Source organism: Artibeus jamaicensis, unplaced genomic scaffold (genome assembly GCF_021234435.1).
Source record: "Artibeus jamaicensis isolate MK-2021 breed Jamaican fruit bat unplaced genomic scaffold, CSHL_Jam_final contig_76, whole genome shotgun sequence".
NCBI lineage: Eukaryota > Metazoa > Chordata > Mammalia > Chiroptera > Phyllostomidae > Artibeus > Artibeus jamaicensis.
The window spans coordinates 5,627,428-5,650,927 of NW_026521954.1; positions in this window are offsets into that span (position 1 = coordinate 5,627,428).

Genomic DNA, 23,500 nt, shown 5'->3' on the forward strand with positions numbered 1-23,500 from the left:
TGTTTGCTTATTTTCCTGAGTTATGGTACCCTGATTAGGGCAGGGGGAGAAGGAAGCACATGGGCATCTGTGGGTATCCTAAAGCACTTTGATATTTTAATGAAGACGTTAGTGTTACCGAACAACAGGGGCCCCTCCCAAGGACAGTGTACTAATACTGTTCTGACCACCTACTTGGCTCGTCTGTCTGCCACCACTGGAGGAAAGACATCTCTCAGTGCCAGAGACTTGTGAAAAGGAAAGGAAAGGTTTATTTAAAGCTATACAGACTTAAAGTAGTGACCCAATGTCCCCATTAAAATATCAAAGTCGCCCACAGACGCCCATAGTGCTTCCTTCTCCCCTTGCCCTAATTTGGGGTACTGTAACTCAGGGAAAGGGCATGTGTCCATGTTTCAGGCCACTGGCACCATCAGCTGTGTCACTGTCCAGGCAGGATCTCTAATTAATCCAAAGCCATGTGGCACCTTCTCATGGCCTACTGGCAAGAGTTCTTTGTACCCATTTTCCAGGCAAAGTCTCTCCTGCTTCCCAGGCCTTGTGGCCAAAGGGAGCACCCCAAAGCTGCATGGGCCTCTTCTACCAAAGCTGCAGGGATCTGCACTCCACCAAAAAAGTGTAGCTTTCTTCTTCACCTGGCCAAGAGAAGGTCCTCACTCTGCCAAAACCGTGTGGCTCTCCCTCAATGGCTGCCGTGTCTGGGTTTTTAATCCCTGCACCAGTCCTCCTTTATAGCCCCATTTCTGACTCCTCCCACAATCGGCTACATGTGCCAGCATTCCTGTATATTCCAAGTTTACCGAGCTGCCATAGTGAGTCTGGGCAGGTGTGGCCCCATGACGTGGAGCCAATCATCTCCAGGCTTTGATACAGGAGCTGTAACAGGGAATGGGAGTTGCCTCCCAGTTACATCTTGGGTGGAAGTCACTCCCTTCTCCCTGGCTCAAAGCAGGGCCACAGCTATTTAACATATCTATGAAGCCAGTTAAAGGTTATAGATATGTTAATCTCCATTCTAGAGATTATCTGAGAAACTGTTGCTATGCAAAACAGCTCTCAATGGCCCCTCTCCATTTGTCCCTTCCCCCAACTGACACCTGTTGGGGGTTAAGGGATGAGGACATCATATATGTCTTTCTAATATTCCCTGGACACCCTGAGTTCTGGACACCATTCCAAATCCCTTTTTGGGGCCTTCCTCTTAATTGCACCCTGTTTCATTAGGTCACTACTTTAAATCTGTATACCACTAAATAAACATTTTCTTTCCTTTTCACAAATCTCTGGCATTGAGAAATGTCTTTCCTATCGGCGACAGACAGTGGAGCCCAGTAGGGGGTCCTTTCGGTAGTAGTATACCATTCTGGGGTGGGGGGCTGTGTTTTGTAATAATTTCACATTAAATGAGATTTCTAAAAGCCTATTTATAGATTACTATGCCAAATATACCAAAAAGCACTCTGCTTTGGACAAAAAACCAGGATATAGAATTTTTATCAAATTATAATGTAAATTGTGGCACTGCCCTTGTCAAAGTGAGAAACAAAGATAATTCCGATATTGTGGAAATAGCCTAGTAATCAAATGTAATAAGCCTATGAAATATTTAACATAATTGTTGGCCATAAGTGTGGTTGGCTAAATACAAGATATTACTGTTTATTACTATTATTTGTGAAAGTTGTATTTCCTTTGCTTAAGTACGAGAATCTTTTGTAGCAAAAGTCTCACCTTAGACTTCCAGTGAAGACAGGTAAACATGACTTACCTCCTTGCACAATCACATCAAAATTACAGCTATATTATAGAAGAACCATCACTCTGAACCCTCACAACTCAAGTTGAATGGAAGTCTAACAGCTATGGAATTAAAGAATTCACACCCACACAGACTGATAAATGGGATGGAGATGTGAATAGGCTGGTCTCACAGCTACATGAGGCAAATAAAAATTTGGGACGGATATCTTGGGAGTGAGGAGTCCCAGACCCACACCAGGACCCCAGTCCAGGGTTCCAGTGCCAGGAGGATACATTCCCATAACTTCTGGTTGCCATAACCAGCAGAGATCAAGTTGATGGAAGAAACTCCTGAAGTTCCAAGCAGTTCCTCTTAAGGAACCCACACATGAACTTACTCAGATTCACTGTCTCTGAGCTCCAGCACGTGAAAGGCACAAGTGGCCTACAGGGAGGAACAGAAGTGCCTGTCATCAAGGCAAGAACTGGGGGACAGCTTTATGTCAGATAGAAATGTGGGCAAAGCCACAGAGCCAGCAGGCAGGTGCCATATTTGAGACTTCATTAATCTGGCTAACAACATGTGCCCTGTCCTGGACCTACCCTGAAGCTCCATCTCACTCAACTTATAGTTGTCAATAGTACCTTTTCCATATGAATGTCTGGTTTTGTCTCAAGCTTTACAACTTCCTAAATCCTTTCAAACAAGCAACAGTTGGCCTCAGTGAGCCACCAATCCCCATAACTCTTGCCAAGTGGCCCCAGGCATGGCAGCAGCAGCCAGCCTAGATTCACAGCCTGGATTCCCCTGGGAATCTCCAAGCCCAGCAAAAGTAGCAGCCACCTCAGATAGCTCTATAGTTTGGTCATGGTGGTCTCAGGCAGAACACAGGTTGGGGCTGACCTTGGCCTGTAGTAGGAAACCCCAGGGTTTATGCACCTGGTAGATAGCTACAGATCATGTTGGAACACCACCACCCTGGAGGTTAGTGGTAAGTGGTCATAGTCCATCCTTGCATCTGACTAGCCTGGGTAAGTTCCTTCCACTGATCTGCAAACAGCAACCAAGTCTCAGCTATAAGAGTAGGGTGTACTCAGCTCACACAAAGGGCTTACCTCTAGTACCCAGCTTCCGTGATAGGGCAGGTTGTGCCATTGGACCCTACAGGATAACCACATTAGGCCACACAACCAATACAAAGAGTCATAGCAGCTCTACCTAATTTATAAAAGCAAACACAGGGAGGCTGCCAAAAGGAGTAGACAAAGAAACATGGACCAAATGAAAGAACAGATCTAAACTCCAGAAAAAGAACTAACCAAAATGGAGATAAGCAACCTATCAGATGCAGAGTTCAAAACACTGGTTATAAGGATGCTCAAGGAACTTAGTGAGGACCTTAATAGTAGAAAAAAGATCCAGTCAGAAATGAAGAATGCACTAATTGAAATAACCTAACAATTCACTGGGAAACAACAATAGAATGAACAAAGCCAAGAATCAAATAAATGATTTGGAACATAAGGAAGCAAAAACAACCAACCAGAGCAACAAGAGGAAAAAAGAATTTAAAAAAATGAGGATAGTGTAAGCAGACTCTGGGACAACTTCAAGCATTCCAACATTCACATCATAGGAGTTCCAGAAGGAGAAGAAAAAGAGCAAGAAATTAGAAATATATTTGAAAAAATAATGAAAGAAAACTTATCTAATTTGGGGAAGGAACTAGACATGCAAGTTCAGGAAGCACAGAGTCCCAAAGAAGGTGGATGCAAAGAGGTCCACTTTAAGACACATTATAATTAAAATGTAAAAGGTTAAAGATAAAGAGAGAATCTTATAAACAACAAGAGAAAAGCAGCTAGTTACCTAAGGAGAGTCCCCATAAGCCTGTCAGCTGATTTCTCAAAAGAAACTTTGCAGGCTAGAAGAGACTATCAAGAAATATTCAAAGTCATGAAAACCAAGACCTACAGCCAAGATTACTCTACCCAGCAAAGATATTGTTTAGAATCAAAAGGCAAATAAACACCTGGCTTGCGTAGCTCAGTGGATTGAGCGTGGGCCTGCGAACCAAAGAATTGCGGTTCAATTCCCAGTCAGGGCACATGCCTGGGTTGCAGGCCAGTTCCCATCATGGGACACACGAGGCAACCATACATTAATATTTCTCTCTCTCTCTCCTTCCCTTCCCCTCTAAAGATAAATAAATAAAATATTTTTAAAAGGCAAATAAATAGCTTCTCAGACCAGAAAAATCTAAAAGAGTTCATCATCATCAAACAATTATTATATGAAACACTGAAGGGACTTATTTAAGAAAAGAAGATCAAAACTATGAACAATAAATCACAATAAATACATACCTGTCTACAACTGAATCTAAAACACAAACACAATTGAATCTAAATACATACCTGTCCACAATTGAATCTAAAACACAAACTAAGCAAACAAGAACAGAGACAGAATCATAGATAGGGAGAACATTTTGATGGTTGCCAGATGGGTGGGGGTATAGGAGGAACGGCGAAGAGGTGAGAGGATTAGGAAGGACAAATAGGTAGTTATAGAATAGCTGTGGGGATGTAAAGTAGAGTAAGGAAATAGAGCTGCCAAAGAACTTACATGCATGACCCATGGACATGAGCAATGATGTGGAGATTACCTGAGAGAATAGGGGATGCTGGGGGGAGAAGAGCAAAAAAAATTGGGACAACTGTAATAGCATAATTAATAAAATACCAGGAAAATAAAATCTCACCTTTTCTGAGATATTATTAATAATCCTCTTGAGTGGTACACCTGAGCCTTGGGGCATGTGAGAGATAATGCCCAGGCTTCAGAGTTTGGCAGCTCTTTTCCAAAATAGATGCAGCAGTTTTGAGCCAAAATAAGGAAAAGAGAGAAGGTGATTGAGATGGAGGAGGGAGCAAGCAAGTTAGTAGAATGTGACATGTTGTACGACGTGACATACCTTTTAATCTCTAAGTCAGCAGTTGGGTCTCTATTGTTTAGTGATGCTTTGTTGTAGGGTTGTATGTATGTGAGTGCATGTGTATGTCGTTGTCCTCTGTTCCATCCCCAGGAGGATGTGAGACTGAAAATGGTCATTCTACATGGAGAAGGTCACAGATGCCATCTGTATGTTACATCCTCAGTGTTGGTTCGTGTTTCCTTGGGCAGGAATGAGAGAATTTTGGCACTGGATGATGAAATTCGTGGTGAAAGGCTTGCCTACCAGTTCTAGCTCATAATTGTTAAATAACCTTGGCATTCCAATCTAATTATCTTCAGGGTCTCCATGTGTAAAACATTAGATACTCACAAAACCTACTGGGATTGCCCATGAAAAGACCTGTGCCTACAAAACAATGTAACAGACACGCCACAATTACCAACCAAGTCAGGAGAGGAATTAGGTAAACTCCCTGGCATTTCATAAAGGCTCTCTGAAAGTGATCCCAATAATTATGTGGGCCTTTTAAAAATCTTTCTTTCAGAAGGAAAGCCATGATGGCCTTTAATGACTCTTTATATAAATATATAAAACAAAGCAAAGACAAAATTCACGTCAATTTCAACTTTTTGTATAATTTTTTGTCTCTTCACATCCACTCTCTTACCTGCCAATCTTCTCTGCCCTCCCTTTAATTCTTTGTTCCTAGCAAATTATATTGGCCTCTTTCAATAGTAAAGAAATTCATCAGTAATAAATTTTTCTTTGCTGCTCTGGCATTCATTGGTTGGAAATCTGTAGGTAGGTCAAAGACCTGTGGCAAATACAAGATAACTCAGATTTTGACTTTGTCTTTGGAGCAGACCTGTTGTTCGTGCCTGGCAGCCTCTTCTCTTTGGGGAAATCACTTTTCAAGATACAGAGTGGGCATATGCCTGTGGATGGAGCCAAGGATAGGCAGTGAGCCAGCAAGGTCAGACAGAGCTTTCTTCAGTGATTCACGTGGAGAGAAAAATAAAAAAGCATTTTCTATCGTGATTGTTAAACTAGGATGATATGAGCCTGGAGCCACCAACAGCCATCTTGCCCACCAACTAATCTTCATGCAAAATAAATTTAGGTGGAGAATGACATTGTTACAGTGCCCACTCCTAGAATTCTTAGGAATATTGGGCAACAAGTTCTCTTTTAGCTTAAGCTAATTTAAATTGGCTTTCTGTCACTGGCAATTCAATGTGTTCTCATGAATATAGCCTTCTAAGAGTTTCTGGTCTAATCAAAGAGTACAGCTGGAGTGGCAATATTGTTCTGGGATGACCAAGTGGAACAGCACAAATATTTCCACTTGTGACAGAAAACGACAGCAGTTTTGCAATAATATATTACTATTGCCCCAGCCCTGTTTCACCCTGATGCCTAAGTTTTGGAGTTTCAAAGTCACCCTCCAGCTATAGTGGTGGTACTGTGTGTGGATATGTGTGAGGGTAAGGAGAATGAAGTTGAAGCTGTCTTCTCTGCTGAGAAGACACCCACCCCAAGATCTGTAAGACCTGGGTGAAGAATCATAAACTTAAGGGAAAGAGTATAACTACACACACAGAATGTCTGGCCCCCAACTCGTGTCTCCAACTGAATTGACACTCCAGTGCTCTGCCTACTTATTTTTGGAACTACCATTAGCTGCATTAAATAGGAACTAGTTTTGTACTAAAAATTTAACACTTCTTAATACCTGTCCTGGGCTGTTTTTTTTTTTTTTTTTGCCATGAGGACAGATGATAGCAAATTGTGAAAAGCTTACCTTTTATATATGCCACATTTAGCTTCCTTCTTTTGAGAATGCCTTTTAAAAATATAATCATAAGTGGCACATGGTACTCTTTCAAATTCTATTTAATAGCGTTGATAATAATAAAGGTCAAATATTAAATTTTGATGAGAACAAAGCATTAGAAATGCCTTTGATGATTACAAAGTATTAGAAATGCCTTGATGAAAAGTGACCAATTACAGTATTATTTCTTCCCAACATTTAAACTAACATATGTACAAATCATCTCACACAGTATCTTAATGGTTAGAAACAAGCTCTGCAGAGAGAAAAATAGAAGACATTAAAGAGCAATTGTTAAAGTACAAAAAGCAAAGTGCAAAGAAGTATATATACTGTTATCTTTTGTCTAATAAAGAGATAAGTAAGAAACCCTATCTTTAAAGAAACTAACCCAAGAAGGATACATAAGAAAACAATAAACGTGGTTACCTCCAGGAAATGAGGGAGCAGGGTAGAGGGAAAGGCAAGGAAAGGACAAGGTTCTGAAATACCTTTGTATACTTTTGTGTAGGAAGAATGTTAATGTTCTATGTATTCCCAATACAACTCTTAATCATAAGGTTGGAAAAAAATACAGAAAGTAAGCTTAGAAAAGTGAACCCAGCTATTTTTCAAATGAATAACATTATTACACTAAAAAAAAGGAAAACATATAAAAGGACTAATCCAAGTAGATTTTTACACAGAATTTGACTATGCTCAATCTTGCCATCAGGGAAAAAGAGCAAAGAAAACCTAGACTCTCTTCAGTGGTCTCGTTTTGTTGTACTGGTATGGTGAAGCAATTCTAAAATTATTTTAGTTGTATTGAAGGATTAAACAACTGAATAAATGTAGAAATTATTGAGAGCCACAGTTCTCAGTGTAGAAGAAAGGAGATAAAAAGATGGAATGAGATAAGACAAAGAAGTAACGTGTAGAGTAGATTGGAGTGGAAGACACCAGTATGCAGGCCCCCAATAACTGGTGTTTTTTCATCATAACCAGCATTATCACCATCATGGTCAATTTCATTTGCCATGGTGACCTTCTTTTCCTTCCTGGATGGGGTTGCAGCTCTTAGATAGAGAACTGCACTGGGATTCCCTTAGGTTCTCTGCAACCAGGGGGCTCAGTCTAACACTAACATACATCTACATCCGTCATTGCTTTGGTGATTATCATGTGCCCATCACTATGCTGGATTTGGTCATTGCTCTCACTTAGAGATTAGTAAGTATACTGATGTGGGAAGACACCAGCTTTATAGTTAACAGACTTTCTGAGCTTATAAGTCCTCTGAGTCTCAGTTTCTCACCTACAAAATTTGTACACAGGAACAACCAATTTAGAAACTAGTTTGTCAGTGTCCAGTAAAATTGAAGAAATAAATTTTACGTGATATTAGCAATCACAACTCTTTCATATGTACCCTCAAGAAACTCTTGCATATGTGTACCAAGATATAAGCAGAATGCTCACAGAAGAATTGCTTATAGTAGCTGAATAATGGGAACGATCCAATGTCCATGAACATTAAAATGAATACGTAAATCGTGTTATGGTTATACCTCAATGAAAATGAGGAAATCAAAACAAAACTAGAGAACAAAGATAAATCTCACAAATTAGGATGAGCCAAAGAATCAAAACTCAAAGTAATGTACATAATATAAGATACATTTACAGGTTTAAAATGAATTATATTACTTTGGAATGAATACATAGATGGTAAACCTATTTACTTAAAAGAAAGGAATTATCACAAAATTCTAGAGAGTGATTGCCTCTGTGGAGGTGGGAGGGGCTTGGGACCTTGGGAAGAGTTGGCAGTAATCTATGCTTTAATCTAGATTATATTACCATCATTTTGTTGGTGAAAATATGGGAGTTCATGGAGTTATGTTATATGGGTGTGAGCTTTATAATTAATAAGGTAAATACATTTATTTTATAAACTTTAAAGATGTATTTCATCTAATAAAGTAATAGCACTTTTTAAAAAGTCAGTTTTAACAGGCAATTCTTAAAATGGTTTGAACAAATCTCACTATCATTAAAGTTATGACTACAATAAAAGGTAAAATATTTAAAATAATATTAAGGTTATAGTCATGTATAATTAAAAATACGATCACATACTTTAGTAGGTAGGATGATATTCATTTACATGGAGAAATTCTATTATATTTAGTAAAAAAATCAACCTCCTGCTGAGTTGATTTAAAGGGATTTTCTAGAATAAGAAAAATCAGTTGTAATATTTTTTCTAATGTTTCTATGTGTGCTTCTAAGGTGTTCGAGACTGGATTTATTAAAATGTAGATTACTTTCCTGGTATTAATTAATGCCTTAGAGGGTATACAATAACTCTAGCTTTTTGGTAAAGTAATTGAGAAAGTGACCCATACAGATGTGTTCTAATGACGTTGACATTTGGGTAAAGTTTTTGCAGAGATCCCAGAAGTTTTGTGGTTGAACATCTCCATTATTTATTGTTTGGAGTTAAGATGGAAAAGTCATAGTGATTCAGGGTTTATAATATAAATTATATATTGGCTCCAAAAACCACATGTGATTAAGAAGCTCTGTGGTAAGACTCTGGCTTGAAATGTATAAACAATAATAGGAGGGGAAATCTATAATACATAAATCTTCTTCCAGATTAGAAAGAGAGGCTGTGTGATAATGTTAATAGAAAGAGCAAGTGATGAGGGGTGGTAACTTGTATTTGTCTTTCACTTCAGACTTTACAGAGAGTTCTTCCATCCATCTTCCACACAGTAACTCTGGATAGTGACATGACATATGCCCATATTCAGATGAGACTGTGCACGTTCCCGGAGTGTAAGCATCTAGAACAGGATTGCTCACTGATCTGAGTTTCTTTCTAAAAGAATTTTAGGGTACTAAATGACCAAAGGCCATAAGACAAAGTCTCTGCCATGAGGAACTTTTTTTCTTCTTATTCCCACATTCAGAGAACAATGAAAGTAACCCGGCCCGAAATGTTATACTCAGATTAAGTACAGAAAAAATGTTCTGAGAGAGTAGGAAGAATTCTTTATCATTTTCCCTGCTTTGGCCCTTGTCACAGATCTGAACAATCAAATTGCTCAACACAGTGCTGGTATTGTACTAATAACTTTCATCCAGGAATGTAATTAAACAATGAGTAGTCATACTAAAAAAAAATCAATCTTGATTTTTCAGGCTGTCTGTTCTTTGCCATTTCCTTTATCAAAAATTACTGAGGATTTGGGTATGAATTAATTTTCAAAGAGTGTCATTCTGATCTTTTCCATAATAATGTCTAGTAATAGAACTGAGGTCTATTTCATTTGCTAAAAATTAATGAATAAGATTTTGACAGAATCCAATTGTACTTTTTTTTTTAAATCATTTCAGAACTTACATGCATGGCCCATGGACATGAACTAAAGGAGGGAGGGATTGCAGGAGGGAAGGGAAGTACCAGGTGGAGCAGGGCAAGGGAAAAATTGGGACAACTATAACGGTATAATCAATAAAATACAATTAAAAATAAAATAAAATAAAGTAAAATTATCTCAGTTATAATGACTATGTTTAACATAAGAAAATTAAGTCATTATAAGGTAAGATATTGATTACATATTAAAGAGTGTTTTAGAAAGTTGAAATAGTATGCTTAAGCATGCAACAAACTTTATGCCTTCTAGCAATGCATACTACACTAATTTCCTTTCTTGAAAAAAAAGAAAATTACTTCTCCCATTGTTTTTAGACAAATCATTTCAATTAACTGTGGCAAGATCATTAAGCACAATTAATTTTAATGTAAATTATGTTATTTATAAAATAATCCTCAGAGAACTATAACAGAATATATACACCCATTATTTTAATGGATTTTTGTTAAAACTAGTAATTTTGATAACTGCTATGCTATGGATTTTAGTTAATATATATTTGCTAAAATGCCATCATGTACCAGCCCTGGACAGGTGGCTTAGAGTGTTATACTCATATGAGTGTTATACTCATAGTCCAAGACTGTGGGTTTGATCCCCGGTCAGGGCACATACAAGAATCAACCAATGAATGCATAAATAAGTGGAACAACAAATCTATGTCTCTCTCTCTCTCCCCCCCTTTTCTGCTCTACTTCTAAATCAATAAAATTTTAAATAGTTTTTTTACTCTTGTTCAAGTACATTGTCTCCATTTCCCCCGCACTACTCCCCCTGCCCCATCTACCCCCACCTCCCACCCTCAATCTTACCCACCTTGGGTTTTTAAATGTCTTGTGCCAAGTTATTATCTAGGAGGAGAGCCTGAAACAAGGATTCTTGTTCCAGTATTCTCAGGAGAAGAGAAGGAGATATGAGTTTAGAGCAGAGGAAAACATTTAAGCCATGAAGTAGTTTCAGTTTGGGGTGATCTCAGGGCGGCTCTGGAGCATGACTCGTGCCACAGACTTTGTTCCACGTCAGAGCAAAGTGCTATCACGTGTACTCCTGTGCCAGTCAGTAGTGCGCCGAGGCCAGCCCTACGTGGGTGTGGAGGATTTCTTTTGCATGAGGTCATTTGTTAGAAAAGAAATGGCAGCTAGGAGCCAACTCTACCTGGGCTGGTGGCTAGGTGCACTGGATTGGATATTTTGGTGAGGCACCGATATTTACTAATGTAAACAAGAGATTCTGCTCTCTAGATATTGTATCCACAACCTAAACAAACAGGGCTACCTATCTATATTGTGAAGCTGTCTCTCCAAGAATATCTGCCAATAAACTCAAGGAAAGCTCCACAGAACTGGAGACTTAACGAAGGTCATGGCTAGTTTTATCCATTTGAATGAAGGCACCATGCAGGAAGCAGAGAAACTGATAGAAAATGGTCAATGATCTAGCTTACAGAGTGATCACAATTTCTGGTCAGGATTCAAGAGCATATTTCCCAAAGAGACTTAGGACAAATCCGCTTGACAACAGCTTTGCGTTTTGGGGACTAGGGAGGCAGCATCAGAAGAGAGAGTGTGTCACAATTCTTCTTTTACATTACTCATTACATTAATGAAAGCCAATGTAACTATGCCCCCCTCTCCCTGGGAAGTACTTTCATAGTTTGCTGGTTTGCTCATGGTCTGGGCTACACCTAGAACCTTCTCTGCATTCTCCTTTCATGAGACCCAACTCCCTGGTTACCTTCCCTGTGAACACTCTTCTGCCTCTTTCAGGCCGAACAGTTGATTGCTCAACCCTTTGCACTTCTGCACTACTTTGAACACGTTTGTCATCACACACATTTCATGTTTGAATTTTGTTTATCAGATAAACTCTCCTCCTGACCAGAAACTGCATGTTATTCATTCAAGGGAAGCCAGAAGGCAGCTGAATGACTGGAAGAGTAGCAGATAAGTAACTTAGGTGTAGAAAACATAATTGTTTTGCCTCTCCCTTCATAAAATGAAGTTTGGGAAAAGGAGCAATCTATCCATGATTCTGCCATGTGCTGTGTGGCCTGTACGGAGATGCTTCCCCAGTGTGGACTTCGACCCAATCTTTCCATCTGTAATTTGGGTTAGTTGGGTTAATATTACTATGAAAAATTGCTTTAAAAAAGTATTAAAAGCAATGTGCTTGCCACCTGTAGGTGCTCATGAAAGGACTGTTGAATGAATTAATGGATTATAGCACAAAGCTTAAACATGAGGCTTTCCCTGGTCTTGGAAGCTTCATGCTGTTGGGTGAGTGTACTACTGAACCTCTTTTAAATCCATAGCGTTGTTCTTGGGAATTAAAAGAAGTTGTTCTTTCTCCCTTCCTTTCTTTCTTCTTCCTCCTCCCTTCCTTTTTTCATAGGTAAAATTGTGTCTCCCACAATTAATACCTTGAAATCCTAACCCCTAGTCCCACAGAATGTGGCCTCCTTTGGAAATTTGCTACAGATGTTATCAGAGTAGGGTGGGCCTTCGAGCTAATCTGATTGATGTCCTTGTGAAATGAGAAAATGTGGGCACATTGTTTTGTGTCCGTCTCACCTATCGATAACCAATACTGTGGCTGGACCTGCCCTTGTGGTCATTATTATGATTGCAGGATGCCCTCAGCAGTGCTGTCAGGAAACTTTGGGGGGGGGGAAGATTTATTACTTTCAGGTCCTAGACATTACATGGCACACTGGGGCCACCCAGAGAGGTTGTACAGGGCAGGCTCAGGTAATTGAGGCCAGGGGTGGGAGCCTAGGGTGTTGAGAGCTCACTCTTTATTGGTGAATATAAAACATAAAAGTGGGAATTTAAAACATGGGAAGGCAGAGAAACCAAGCTGTGCCATGGTCAGTTACAAAAATCAACCAAGATTTCTAAAACAAAAAAAATTGATGGTGGGGATACCTGGCTTTTAATCTAGTTTTGTGGCTGGCAATGAGTTTATTTGAGACTGCTGTCCTTGAAGTATCTGCCTCAACCAAACTTAAGCATTTGTATTACAGAAAGAAAAGCCAGCTGTCAGGGATTGCACTGTAGATGTGGACAGATGAAAGACAATCAAAAGAGACAGGGAGAAAACTGCCATGTGCAATGGGCCAGAGAGAGAGGCCTGGAACAATCTTTCCTCCCAACCCCCTGAAGGAACCAGTCCTGCTGAACTTTGGCTAGACTTCTAGCTTCCAGAACAGTGAGACAATACATTTCTGTTGAAGCCATTTAGTTTGTGGTACTTTGGTAAAGCAAGCTAATTATCTATCTCTCTCTCTATCTCTCTCTCTATCTATCTATCTCTCTGTCAAATCTATAGTACAATAACGTAGTACCTGAAAGATGGTTTATATTTAAGAGCTACAATAAAATCAGCAGAATAGAAACATGTTAAGAGGGGCTATTACACAGAATACAGCGGTTGTGGCATTGTAGTCACGCTGACCCAGGGCTTCTATTCAATTCCTGGCAGCATTGTGAAGGGAAGTTAGAGCTCAGAGTCAATATGGGCGAGAAATAAAACATTTATTAGGATCAGGAAGATGTCAGACTTGACATTTCCATTCATTTTTATTTTATAATTTAATTTCTTGCAGTTTTCTTGTAGACCGCTCATTAAAATTGATGGTGATAGTTTATATTGAAGCTTATTTTAATGGAGATAAAGGACTTCATGATATTTTGTATCCCTAATGTGTCCATGTGGAGAGGCAGCCTTAACACCTGGCTGTGCATGGCGACAGTATCACCACAGATGACAACAGACATCTCACTGAATGCTCATGCCCGAGAAGGAAGTTTGGAGGCTGACCAGCTAATGGTCTTTTTTACAGTTCAGTTGTGGTTTTCTCCCCTGCCCCTTCTCATGCACATACACGTTAACACCCCCCCCCCCGCACACACACTCTGCCATCCCCAAGGCCAGGTGGCATTGAAAGGACAGCGGTCACCCATCCCCATCATGACTTAGCACCCACCGATACACAATGTTACATAATTAGAACTATATTAGAACCATATTTAGATCTTTTAAAGATTGGATAACATGGAAGCTATCTCTTAGCTTAAGTAAAATGTGAAAAATACATCTGCTCCTCAGACAGTTTACGTTAAAATTGCTCTTTTGCCTTCAGTGTTCTTCTCTTTTGGGTGATAAAACAAAGTTGCACAATAAAAAGTGACTACCAGAATGTGTTATGTGTAACTGCAGAGATTCGAGGGCCAGTGAGGTCGGCCTTATGAATGCATTATTCCATAATCTGCAACGGGTCATTCTGTAGTCCTTTTTCCTTGGATGCTAGGCAAGGAGAGATTGATTGGTAATACAAAGGAAAGAATTGGCGCCAGAAAATAGCATCGTTCTGATAAATATCCAGATTCTGAGGGTAGGGACCACGGCTGACTACATAATTTGGGGTGCTCAGTGTAAAATGAAAATATAGGTCCTCTTGTTTAAGTATTATTAAGAATTTTAAGGCAGCAACAGTGGAGTCCTAAATCAAGCATGGGCCCTTTAGGGTGTGAATACAGTTCACCCACCCATTATCTGAGGAGCTACCCTTGAGTAATAGTAATGAGAGCTACCACTTACTGTGCTCTTACAACATGTCACATGCTGCTGTAAGTAATTCACAGGATGAACTCATTTCATTCTTACAGTGATCAATGAAGTAGGGTCTATGTGTATCCACATTCAAAGATTTTTAAAAAATACTGAAGTACAGAAGCAGTACAGTTATTTGCCCAGAGTTATACAACTTGTTTGTGCAAAAGCAGTAAAATCCAGGTATTTTATTTTCAGAGGCACATATTTAACTTCCAGCTAGTCTGTTTCCTTCTAGATAACAATCTTTTTTAAAGAAAATAGTATCAAATAAACATTATCTCTTGCTGAAGTTTCAGCAGACAGGCGTATTCCCCAATCTCTAACCTTGGACTGATAATTTCCCATGATGGCGGTTGGTACTTAGAGAAGGCATCTTGCCATGATTGGTTTGCAGGACATAGAACCACCAGTGTTTTATGTATAGCATTGATTTTAGAAAGCATTGAACCTTATTATGATTGCTTAAATGGGCCTCCTAGAGACTGAGTTAATTTTTTCTGTTTTTTAATGATGCTGCACACATCTGATCTTTTTATTTTTCAAGAGCAAAACCACATTTAATTTTTTTAGGTGTTATGCAATTAGTTGATGAGTGTTTTGTTGGTTCCTGTGCACTTACAAAGCAATCCTGATCACAGCAGGTCAGCGCGGTACAATCTGGACGTGCTATTCATCAAAGCCGGCACAGCTGGAACCTAAAACCACAAGGGACCCTGTGGCACCCAAAGATCAAAGTTAATTACACAAGGAAATGTCCTCCTCAGGTAGAGGCGACCATGGTTCACACTGGCTTAGGTACAAAGCCTGTGGGCTCTTTGACAAGTAGGTGAAAAGCTTGACATTCTTAGGACATTGTGGCTGATGGAGGAAACTGACCTTCTTGTTAATATGGGTCCAGAGAGAAAAGCCAGACAGACTGAGTGAGCACCAGAGATGAGGAGGTACCCTCATGTCTATTCTGATTTGTAATGATGGTAGGGGATGCAATGTTTAACCTAACAGACCGAGTACCTGTTGATCAGGCAGGTGGTAGGATGTGGTTCTCTGGGAGAGCTGGCATAACTGGGATGGCTGGATGAGAAACAAGAGCCATATAAAAAGCAACACGGGTTTGAATCCTGTCTTAAATGTATTTGGTAAACACTGATTTGAAACACTTGTTTAAATTGTAATCTAATCAGATAAGTGCCCTCACTCAAATTTTAAAATAATGTATTCTTCTTTTAAGTGGAGAAATATTTCCTTTATTCTAGGATGTTATGATTAGACCTATGATTAGACTCCAAAATGATAGCTGGACTATAGTACTCAGTTACAAATTATTTGTTGAATGAATGAATAAATACATGAATGGCTAATGGAGCGATGACTTCCGTTTGGGGAGGTGGGTAGGAAGGGGAAACTTCCAAGCTTTTTCCAGAAAATAATAGTTTTTTCTTATGAGCATTTCTGTTACTCATTTCTGGGCTAATGTATTCTAATCATCTTTTGAACAACCACATTCTCTTGCTATTCAGCTTTCCACATATAAAGCAATGTTTACCTTTTCATTTCTTGGGTTAAAGCTTGTCCCTATTAGTTTATTGTGCAATACGGAACAGTGGCCTAACAGGCCTGTTGAAAGGTTGGATTGTAATTTGTTTTAGATAAAAGTTGTTTTTAAGACATATCATACTTGAGGCCAGTCTAAGAGATGGGTTACCACTGTAGGGTTTTTTTCCTATTAATCAACTCCATCTCAGTCTTAACACAGTTGCTTCCACTGAGTTATGAGTAAATGTAAGATGATCCACCTTTGAATACCTACAAAAAAATAATTTTGTTCCTGTGTTTCATTTGCTCTCATTCAATGTCCTCCAAACAATAGTCCTTATGATAAATTTCAATAACATTTTTAATATAGAAAAAATAATGTTGGTATGTATACTCATACATACTATTTGCTGTTGCCTGTCTTGCTTCATTTAGTTTTATCTCTAAATGCCCTTTATTTTTGAAATGTGTTTTACTCTGTATATACCTCAAATTATTTTTGAAAAATCTTTATTTATTGATTTTAGATACAGAGAGGAAGAGGGATGGGAAAGAGAGAGAGATCCATTTGTTGGTCCACTTACTAATGAATTCATTGGTCAGTTCTTGTATGTGCCCTGAGTGGGGAGATTGAACCTGCAACTTTGGCATATGCTCTAAATATCTGAGTTACCTGGTCAGGTCATGTACCTGAAATTCTTTTAAGAACAGGCAGGAGATCAACAATAATGCAACTGATGAAAACTTGCATTGTTACAAAGGAGGACGTAGAGTCATGGTATGAAAAAACATACTGCAAGAAACAGGGTAACCTGAGCTGTCTTCCCAACTGTGTGATTTTGAGGAAGTTACTTAATGAATCTTGGCTCCTTCTTTTATTTGATAAAATGAGATATGAGTCCCAACATCCAGTAGTGCGCTAAAGCTGTTTGACTGGCAAGAGCCTATTGTTAAATATTCATGAATTGTAAAGCCCAGTTTAAAATTATTTGGAGGTTCAAAGAGGGCATGGTGGGAATGCTACAGAAATTATTATTCACTATAAATCAGGGCTTTTATTTATAAGAGCCCGTTTTTTAGTATACCACTGTTTGTTGTTATAAAGAACAATGAGATATTTTTGTAGTTCTCAAAACTCTATGCTTAAAAATCAGTATAGGAGAGTCCAAGTGATTTATAATTGAATCATGTTATATTAGTTTCTTAGTTTTCAGTTCATCCATAATTAAAAATATCCAGTTTTATAAAAATTATGGCAAACATCTTATAAAAATTTAAAATAAAAATGTTTATCTCTGAAGGAATATCAGTGATAGGATAAGAAAAAGGGAATAAATTTTTCTCTCTTGGTAGATGTGAAACAATTCAAACAAAAAAATCTACAAGGGATAAACAATGTAAATAAATTCCGAAGAGTGGAGAAGAAAACCCACAATAGTGACTTCTAAGCAGAAAGAAAGTTAATCAGGAAACTAATTATTAGAAAAACAGTTCTATTTACAAAACTTTTTAGATTATGTAAAGACATTTTTCCAGATTTTTTGAGGTGTAGTTGAGAAATAAAAATGGTATATATTTAAGCTGCACAACTCAGTGTTTTGATGTACATTGCAAAGTAGTCGCCACAATCAAGTTAATTAACATACCCATCACCTCACATAGTTACAGTTTTCTCATGGGTATGTATGATGTGAGCTCCTAAGATCTATGCTTTAAGTAACTTTCACATATATGATACAGTATTCTTCACTACCGCCATACTGCTGTACATTAGAACTCCGAATGTTATTCATATTGCATAACTGAACCTTCATACCCTTTAACCAGAAGCTCCGTATTTCCCCCTTCCTCCCAAACCTTAGCAACCACCATTCTACTCTCTGCTTATACAAGTTTGATTATTTTAGATTCCACATGTAAGTGAGTGTTTGTCTCTCTGTATCTGGCTCATTTCACCCAGTGTAATGTGCTCCAGGATCATTCACGTTGTTGCAAATGCTAGGATTTCCTTCCTTTTTAAGGCTGAGTAATACTATATAAACACATTTCCTGTACACAGTCATCTGTCAGTGGACATTTTCTTTGAAAAAGAAATGAGAAAAACATCACATTCACAGTAACGACAGAATAATAAACTTAGCCGAAGAGGTAAAAGATTATACACTGAAAATTATAAAACACTGTTGAAGAAAATCTTAAAAAGACCCAGGTAAATGGGAATACACCTCATGTTCATGGAGTGTACAAATTAATATTGTTAAAATCTCCATAAAATTCAAAGGAATTTATATTTTTAGTGTAATCATCATCAAAATTTTATGACATCCTTTAAATAAATAGAACAAATACTTCTAAAACTTCTATGAAACCACAAAAGACCCCAAATAACCAGGGCAATCTTGACCACGAAGAACAAAGTTGGAGGCATCACATTTTCTGATTTCAAAATTGTGTAGAAACTTTAAATAAGGAAAATATAGTTTTTATATTATTAGAGAACTTAGGCATGTGCAAATATGATTGGCTGTTCTCTTTCAAAACTATTCTCCCACCAGGGTCTGTATTTCAGAGGGACAGTAGTGGCCTCGGTTACCTGTTCCTCGGCCACCAGAGTCCTGTTTTCCAGGACTCCGCTCCAGCTCCTTCCCCAGTGGCTTCCATGCTGGTTTTCAACCCTTTTCTTCCTTCTCACAATACCTTCTCTTTCTCTCCCTACCCCTGACCCCACCCCACTCTCTTCTACTTACTACCACATTCATTTCTCATTCTAGGGTCTGAAAGACTCACTTCCTCTTTCCTACTCCGAGGCTTTACTCAGGTATTCCGTCTCCATGGAATGCCATGCATCTGGCCACATGATAGGCTCTGAATACCATAGATCCTTCATGACCCAACCCAAATTTCATCTCAGTAATGATATTGCATTCATTTCCTAGGGCTCCTACAACAAAGTACTGAAATCTTGGTAACTTCAAATAACAGAAATCAAGTCTCTTATAATTTTGGAGCCCCAAATTCAAGATTGAGGGTTTAGCAGGGCTACACTGTCTCTGAAGGCTCCGGGGAGAATCCTTGATTGCTTTCTCCAGCTTCTGGGGGCTCCAGGCTTTCTTGGCTAATGGCAGTATCATTCTAATCTCTGCCTTCATCTTCACCTGGTCTTCTCCCCTGTGTCTCTGTGTCCCAAATGTCCCTCTCCTTTTCTGTTATAGCACCGTTCATTGGAATAAGCCTCAACCCAACTCCAAAGTTGTTCCATCTAGACAGCCTTTACTTAATGACATCTGACAAGATAAAACCTTATTTCCCAATAAGGTTACATTCACAAGTACTGAGGGTTAGGACTTGGACGTAGCACGTTTTTCAGACACGAGTCAGCCTGCTGTAGGTGTTTCCCCTCGTTCTTCAGCCAAGTTTTCTTTCTGTCACCTGAATTCTGCTATGGCTTCATCTCGATGTCACATAGGTAATTGTCATGTTCTGTCATGAACTGAAATTATTTGCACACATGACTGGTCTTTCTAAGAAACTGTAAATTCCTTAAGAATTGTGTTTATTGTGTTTGGTTCACAGTATCCAGTAAAAGTCTGGACAGAGGCCTGCATGGAAATACTCAATGAATGAATGCCACTGAACAAACACACTGACAAATCATTTGTATTTATCCCCTATAGGGGCTATAATTCCAAATTTTTTTGTTCACAAGCTGTATACTACAAAAGCATGACCATGACCAGGATAATGCAAAGTAAAAATATTATAAATGAATCAACTACACTCCTGAGCCATATTTACAGCCAAGCAGTATTTGCATCAAGAAGGAACATTCTAAGTTAAAGAATATCCCAGTGTTTATTTTTGTTACGCTGAAGTAAATGTTAGAAAATAGAAGACCATTAAAGAATTCACAGCAGCAAAGATCTAAATTTTGTGCAAATCTTTACAGGTCACAGGCCAAAGGCTAGTGGAAAGGCTCATTTCTGTAGAAGATAGCTGTCATGAGAAGTGACAAACCTGTCATATAAATTGGGTGCAGGTGGATTTGAGTGCCTTACAACTTCGGGCTTGAATCTAGTTTGACAGGAATAAGAAATTGGAGTAACCAATTATTCAAGTAAGAAAAATATTCCCAGATATAACTTAACATGCTGTGCAATTTCTATAACTTTAAAAAAATCCCCCCCTAGAATTTGTTGATAGGTAATCAAATGTAATCTCACCCTTTTCAATGTGTTCAAATGAATTGGTTGATATTGCTTAGTCAAATTCAATAACAGCCATTTATCATTTTGCAAATGTTTAATTTATTCACTTATTGCAGGATTTATGTTTTTTTCAATCTGATTATTTGATTGAAATTTATAATCTCTAAAACTTTAATTTCATCTTGCTGCAATTATGTAAAAAAGCATGCATCAATTTCCAAATAAAATCAGTCTATATACTTTTACTACATCTGTGAGAGTTAGCTTTTTGGAACAGCTTCTGGCAAATATTCTTGTCACTGCATAAAAGATTGTAATAAAAAAACTATTCTGCTCTCTTCCTTTATGATTTAAAATCTTCCCGACCATTGTTTCGTATTTTGGAAAAGAAAGCCAAACATTACAGGCTTCCGGGAGCCATTGTCAGACCAAAGTGCAGTTGTGACAGCATGTATCAGCTTGGAGAAGGGAAAATTAATGGCGAAGGAAAATATGTAATTAGTTCCTGCATATGTGAAAATAGAAATTTGCCACTTGGGAGATGGTCAGGCAACTATCAATGGTGACAAAACACGTGTGGCACGTTTGCACAAACTCCTCTTGAGAACATTGTGCAGCTAAGCCAGTTTGCATGGGACCTGGCATCCTATGTACACCTTTCTCTCCATGAAAAGGGAACGTCAGGAGAGATTACCAGTGTCCAAATCCTCTGGGGTCGGTGAAGGACTGTGGTTCGTGCCTCGGGTCCCCCTGCGGCTTACACTAGAGCCTATAGCTGTTCCTCATACTCTTTTCTACTCGCCTCAGCCTCAAAAGGAGTTGTCAGTTTTTAGGACTTAGCAATGTATCTTTTATGCTTTTTTGTGTTTCCTATGGTGTTAAATAGGAGGTAGCTTGGCTTAATGGATATTTGAAGTAATCCCATCATTCAGCAGTATTCCTGGAACTGGCAGGCAGCCCATGATCTAAGAAAGCAGTGGTGGGAATGGCTGCAGGATGGTGGGCAACTGAAGGAGTTTCCTTGCCCTTATGGAGCTTATCTGAGAAGACAATAGTAAATGCAACAATAGTAAACTAGCTGAATGCTCTGATAGGAAAGGAGAGTGTAGTAGAGATGCTGATGGTATAGGCAAAAACACAGAGAAAAAGGGGAGCCTGCAAGAGGCCTACCAAGTGAAATGCCTATTAGTCTTGAGGCAGAAGAAGGGAGAGATTAAAGTTCCATGTGCAAAGGCGCAGATACCAGTGAGAGCATGTCTCTCTTCAAATACATGGGGAAAAGGTTCATTCCATTAAAGGGTAACCAAATTAATTCTGTTTTATTGATGGCAGATCAATAAGAGCAGATCAACAGTCTAGCAAATGGCATCACAAACCAACACTTACTTTTTCAGTTCAAATTGAACTTTGCCTAAGAGCAGTTAGGACTTTTCTTTGTCAGATAATGTATATCAGCCACAAAGCTTTTTGCCTCCACTGGGAGGTGAATCACAGCACGTCGCCCCAGCTGCTTCATCACTTCTCTTCAATGTCTATAAATTAAGACACACGTATATCAGGAAGAGTCCAGACAGAAATAAAGAAGCTACCCTAGGAAGTTCAGAGGAGTTCAAGTCAAAGAATGGACTACAAAGGTGTTTGAAGCACTAAAATTGTAAAAAGGGAGAAGGGAAAGAAAAGGGAGAAGGAAAGTGACTGAAGAAGAAAAAAGGGTGATATTTTGGAAAACCCGAGGGCTGGTAACTGTGGACTGGAGTCCCAGAGCCTGCGGCTGCCCTGTGGGATGCACTGCTGTGGCCAGTTCTGGAGCTTCTGAGCCGGGGCTGCTTCCATTGGAGCTAGAATTTCTGAAAAGGTTCTAACTCCATCCAGGTTGCTAAACCTAAAACCATCCTACCTTTTCTGCAGACACTAGAATTCCCATCAATGTTCAGGAAGTGCCATGCTATCGGAACCAGATGCAGAAAGCTCTATTTTCTCACAATCTTTTAATCTCTTGCAAATGTTCCTATTGGCAGAACATAGTCCTAATAGGAAATCAGCTAGCAACAGATCAGAGGAAATATTTAGTGTCCAGACTCCCACCCCATCACAGCAGAACAGAGTATAGAAGAGTAGGCTATGAGACAGATAAATAACCTCATTAGTTTAGGTTCAGGATTGGAGCTGGACTCAACACAAAGTCAACTAAGAGACAAGATGGAATTTTTTGCCCTGTGGATTTTTTCTATGAGGATTTAGCTGAGAGAAAGTTATATTAGAATGCTACTGAGGATTTACTTCAATTAAGCAACTAATAAATATTGCTTTCACTTAAATAGAGTGTAGGGAAATACAATAAGGTATTATTTTGGTATATCTGATTGATTTTCCAAGCAGAGAGGAAGAGACTAAATGAACCCAGAGTGAGCTGTTCTTCAAAGGTTTTTTTTTATATTCTTTCTTTTCATAAGGACTGGGCTTTATCTATTGTCTTGTATCAGCCTCAGTCCTGATAGGTGCTAGGCTTGTGACCTTCTTAGTGATTCTTCCCCTCCTTAGTGGTGTGAGCTCTCTGATGGTCTAGACCAGTCATTTCAACCTTTTCATTGCATGACACACATAAAGTAACTATAAAAATTCTGTGGCACCCCCTCCCCCAGACAATTTGGTATAATTTTGATTCATTCACACTAGACGACTATTGTTGTGTTGACTGTTGCCATTTTTTAAAATTTGACAGTCTAAAGAGAAGAGGTCAGTGCCCCATGACTAAATAGTCGAGTACTGTGTGTTTTAAAAATCCTTTCAGTGCACCAGTCTGCCTCTTGCTGCACACTGTTAAAAATCCCTGGCCTAGACCCGAAACATTGTTCTGCCCTTCCCCCAGAGATGGTTGGTTGTTGTTTCCCATGTTCCCCAGCTACACTGGCCCTTCGCCCATGCCCTGAGGGCAACAGACTGTGCTGCTCTTCCCACAAAAGATTAACGCTTTTGCTTTCCGGCAGGGGGTGGGGTGTGAGAAGGGACGTAGATCTTCAGTGGGACTCAATGTCTTTTCCACACAGCTGCTGCTGCCCTCCCTGCATTCAGAAGGCTTTCTTGGGTCTCTCACACTGCCAGATCTATCTTTTTATTTTTATTTTTACAACAAGCAAAACAGAAGTCATTTTATTCCACTCCATTGGGTTGATGGTTAGTTAA